Source organism: Paramormyrops kingsleyae, chromosome 22 (genome assembly GCF_048594095.1).
Source record: "Paramormyrops kingsleyae isolate MSU_618 chromosome 22, PKINGS_0.4, whole genome shotgun sequence".
Lineage (NCBI taxonomy): Eukaryota > Metazoa > Chordata > Actinopteri > Osteoglossiformes > Mormyridae > Paramormyrops > Paramormyrops kingsleyae.
Window position 1 is genome coordinate 5,060,236 of NC_132818.1, and position 5,087 is coordinate 5,065,322.

General features: G+C 45.1%; 1 long non-coding RNA gene across 1 annotated transcript; it reads right to left on the bottom strand.

Annotated features, from left to right (window-relative positions):
• Window positions 1-2,428: 2,428 nt before the first annotated feature.
• LOC111846395 (uncharacterized) lies at window positions 2,429-4,398 on the bottom strand. Its single transcript, XR_002838877.2, has 2 exons — window positions 3,806-4,398; window positions 2,429-3,233 (listed from the first exon to the last, which is right to left on the bottom strand). It is a non-coding gene; the product is annotated as an uncharacterized lncRNA (long non-coding RNA).
• Window positions 4,399-5,087: the final 689 nt, after the last annotated feature.

Here is a 5,087-nt window from a genome sequence, read left to right on the forward strand (position 1 = left end):
ACAGTCACTGAGATATCACAAATAACACAATGTAACAGTCACTGAGATATCACAAATAACAATGTAACAGTCACTGAGATATCACAAATAACACAATATAACAGTCACTGAGATATCACAAATAACACAATGTAACAGTCACTGAGATATCACAAATAACACAATGTAACAGTCACTGAGATATCACAAATAACACAATGTAACAGTCACTGAGATATCACAAATAACAACAGTATAACAGTCACTGAGATATCACAAAGAACAACAATATAACAGTCACTGAGATATCACAAATAACACAATGTAACAGTCACTGAATAAAATAGCCCAAAATAAAATAGCTCCTCTAATCATAACTAGCAGACACTCCCCAAGGTCTGGTTACCACACGCATGTGTGTAGACTAGGGCTCCCCCTGCCCGCCTACTAAACGTGGGGGAGGGGTTTGTGAGTCCCAGGAATCCTAGATGTTATGTTTCTGCTGCCCCGGTCGGGTCTCCCATGGAAGGCAGGTCCTAGGTGAGCAGCCAGACTAAGGGACATTCAAACAAGGGACCCAGAAACCTCACGCAGAACAGGGGTACCGGGATGAGTGAGGGTTGGACCCCAACCCATGACGGACCTCTGACCTCTGCTTGGCCAGATACAGCCCAAATGAGCCACATGGAACTGTTCTCCTACAGGCCCACCACCTGCATGAGGAACCGTAAAGGTCTGGTGCAGAGTGGGGTCAGGCGGCAGTCGAAGGCGGAGGCTTTAGCGAGTCGATCCTTAGCTACCGAAACTGACTTTAGGGACATGAAGTTTAACCTATCTGGCAGGAATGGTGCCTGAGCTGCTGCGGGAGGTAGTGAGACACGGCTTGGGCTCTGGAACCAAACTCCTGGAGAGGGGCTGGACTCTATTCCACGCTAGAGTTACCCATAGTGAGAGGCGCCGGGCAGGTGTGGGTTTAATCATAGCCTCCCAGTTCAATGTCAGTGCGTTGGAGTTCACCCTGGTGAGCGAGAGGGTCACCACCCTTCCACTTTGATTCAAGGGAAGCTCTCTGACTGTTGTCTGTGCGTATGCACCGAACGCCGGTTAAGAGTATTCAGCCTTCTCTGAGAACCTGGATGAGGTGCTGGAAGATGCTTCCTCTAGGGACTCCATAGTCCTGCTGGGGGTCTTTAACGCTCATGTGGATGACGACAGTGAAACCTGGAAGGGTGTGACTGGGAGGAACGACCTGGCCAACCTCAGCCCGAGCGGTGCTGTTATTGCACTTCTGTGCTGCCCACAGTCTGTCCATGACGAACACTGTGCTCGAGCATAAGGGTGTTCATAAGTGCACCTGCCACCACAAAATTCAAAGCTCACAGAACATAAATAAGAACAAGCAAAACAAGTAGATTCTGGCAGACAGTGTGGGATATTATTTTCTAAATTTCACATGTTTGGGTGAAATTGGATATGACTCTTATTGTGAAAAACTAGAAATCAGTTTTTCCCCAGGTTGAGAAAAATCTGGCTCTTGGTTGTGGGTCAAAAATAAGGTGGAGATTTGAAAAGCAGCACATTTGGCTTCCAGTAACTACTGAGTAGCAGCCAGTGATGAGCTCAGACTGGTGTGGCGGCTCTGTTGTTGTCCAGAGAGCCATCAGGAAGGACTGACAAGGCCAGCAGGGACTCCCCAGAGGAATGGAGGCATGAAGTCCGTACATCAACAACAGGGCGAGACACCCCTGCGAATGTGTCCACAGGCCAGTGCAGCGGGTTGGTAAATACTGCTGAATCATCACTGCGGGGGCTCGACTGTCATTAAGCGACTCTGCCATGGCTTTCTTTCGTTTCTTTGTCTTCCCTTCATCCTGTTTTTGTATTACTCTGTTTTAATTACAAACCCGTGCAAAGCGCCCGGGGGAACTCCAGTGTTGTGAAAGGCACTATATAAAACATAAGTTGAATCGAAGTCCTAACGCACAGAGATAACGCATAATAAAACAGCAGAAGGAGGTTAAGGCAGGTTAAGATGTGGCTCCCAGATAAGCACAAAGCAAAGGTTCACGTTGTTAGCCATGTAGAGGAAGCAATGTGATAAATTCTGACGTTGTAACAACACGATAAACAGCATTAATCCTGGAGAAAATGCTGACAGGATGCAACCTTATAAACAAAGCTTACGTTTAATAATTATATACACTGTCTGATGATGTCTGATGAGAAAGACAATTACATATGAAACTCTTCTCTCTCAACCTGCTACTTTTAAAATTTGGCCACAACAAAGACGAGTGTCATCATATCAAGCTCTCCTGCTGAAAAACAGCATCTTACCGCATATTTCATGAGTTCAATGGTAATAAATTAGTGCGATAAATCCATCAAAAGAAGAAGGAGGTGATTTTGCATCAGCTTCTTTCCAGCCAAGACAAACCAAAAAGAAACATACATTTATAACTGGTTCCTTTATTTAAGTTTAACTACATATTGAAAACCTTATATAAAACAAATGTTTTGTACATGCACATCATAACAAATACTGTAGCTCTTTCAGAGACCCTCAGCACATGTATCACAAAATTTCAAAAAGCATGTCTTAGCAAGCAAGCTTGGGAAGTTTGATGAAGTTTAATGAGTCGATAAATGCATCTCCTGACTTCATTTGTTTCCAAGCACGTTCAACTACATGTGTGGACGTTTTCTCATGATCTTTGACAATGGAGTTGTTGTGTAAATATTTCAGGATCATTCTTGCTCTCCCCCTATGTAGCCATTTTTTCCCAAACACAGAATATTTATGCTGGTATTACAAGAGCCATTGAGGGAATGGAAGTGGGCGGTTCCTTAGCCTAAGAAGGCATCATAAGGCGTGAACAGAAATACATTTTCATCCAGCTTTTCTTTCATTTACACAACTCAGCGGTAAAGTTGTTAATTCCCTTGACAATGTGGGTCCCTGAGAGCAGGCCGTCGAAAAAGAGAAATTTGTAAATGAAACCACATGAAGTACTTCATTTGAGATTTAAGTGGGATCGCCTTCCAAGTCACTGTCAGATGCCTTGTTTAACCCGCTTTCTACTGTCCCTCAGATTACAGGCGCTAACAATGCACAGGCTGCTCCAGTGGCCGTGCCGTGTGACGTTACCACCGTGTTTTACCCTCGAGGAGGTCCGCCAGGCGCCCAGGGGCCCACATGAAGTGTCTGCTACTCTTTCCTTTGATGTCTTCGATGATTAGGGTGTCCATAACCACTAGCAGTGAAAAAGGAAGAATGTTAGCAGTCGCCATGGTTACGGTCTCCTAGTTCACTTGGAGGTCAGCAAGTGTTCCCAGTCTTCCAAGTCTCATGAGACACTGCGAGCTGGTATCAAACCTAGAATTTACTACAATTACCACAGTAAAATGAATATAGCCAAGCTTTGATAATCACTCATTCTGTCCCTAGACGGACCTCATCCCAACGCCTGTACTGTATTCCATTTTTGGAAGAATGTCTTGTCCTACTTAGCTGAAAAAAATGTGAGTTACAGTCCTTGATTCATCAAGGCATAAAAGGCGATACTGAAAAGGAAGTCCATTAAATCTTCCATTGTGTGTATTAGCAATGAATCAATGTTGCAGTTCAGGCTTTGCTTAGCCACTATCGAATGACTGCGGAGAGCCAAGCAAATCTCATTCATTCAAGCGGGCAGCGTGCCAGTCTCTGCGTGTGAAGGGCACACTGGAACACAGGGTAGTGAGCGAGGACCTTTTAGAAAGCCATAAAAAGAAGCGTTCGGTCCTCGAGTCACACGTATCACATATAGACAACCATCTAACTTACATCATACTGCAAACATGCATAACTTGCAAGGGGATAGGGGCTCTCTCGCCAAGCCCATCTCTGAAGCTTCAGCATGTTCGCTCTCCTCTGGGAGTATTCTGGTGTCTTTTTTCCCCACTTTATGCTCCATTCAGTTTTGCTCTCCAGGGTATACGATACCCTCCAAAAATGGTTTTAATTTCTGCAGAACCATCTCGCTACATTGGTCTCTGTCATTCTTTTTTTGTACTTGCTTCCAAAATCTTCCAGAGCAGGAAAGAGATTCGAAAGTATTATTTATTGGTTTAAGTTTGGCTTCGTTACGCGCTATGGGTACTGCACATATTTGTGTTGTCCCTTTTATTTTCTGCTTTTCACTTTGCCCCTCCTCCAGCTCCACTTTCGCTCCCACAGGTGGATTGTGCTCATTGGTCAGTGGGCCCATCACTCTGACCTGCTTCAGAGCCCCTCCTCTGTTAGTAGAGTCTGCCCCTACGGCAGAATGATGCAGCAAATTTAAAGATGCCCAGACCCAAAATGGCAGCAGGGGTTTGGAGCGAGAGATATTTCAAGCTGCACTACCGTGGAGAATTTCACACATTGACTCTGCCCTCCTCCCCTCCTCTACCTTCTTCTCCTCTCTCCCTTCCTCTCCTCCCTTCTCTCTGCTCTCCTCTCCTTCCCTCCTGTCCCCTCCCCTCCTATACCCAATATTGACCCATTCCTTTTACCTCTTAACCTTAATAGGCTGTGCACAATATGCAGGCATTTAAATGATAAAATTATATTAATTAAAATCACAGCCAGCATCAGGCTGCTGAGAGGATTGCAAGCACACCTCTGCTCAGTAGGCACCTCCCTGACTTGTCCTAGGTATAACACATCTCTGATGAGAGGTATCGCAATTTGCCTGTTATTCCAAATCAAGTAGGCCAAAGCCTGCCTGTCCATTAATACTGTCCAAACCAGCTCCCTAAAGGACTGAGCAAACTGCTGGGACTGAGATGAAGAAATCCTGGCTCGTACTTCTGCGACGGTGGCAGTGAGAATAGAGGCATCACACACGAGGCCTCCAGGTAACCACCGGTAACCACCCGCTGTCAATCATCTCTGTTCTCCTCAGGATTGACGACGCTGCTAGCAAATACTATGAAAACAAGTAAGCAGTCGAGTTCCTGGGCTCCAAGCAGACAGCATTAATGCATTTGCACTCCCCCTGTAGTGTCTACTTAGACAGATGTACAAAATCCAGCATTCATTCAATAGAAATAAACAATATGATTTTAAATCATGTTCCGTCAAT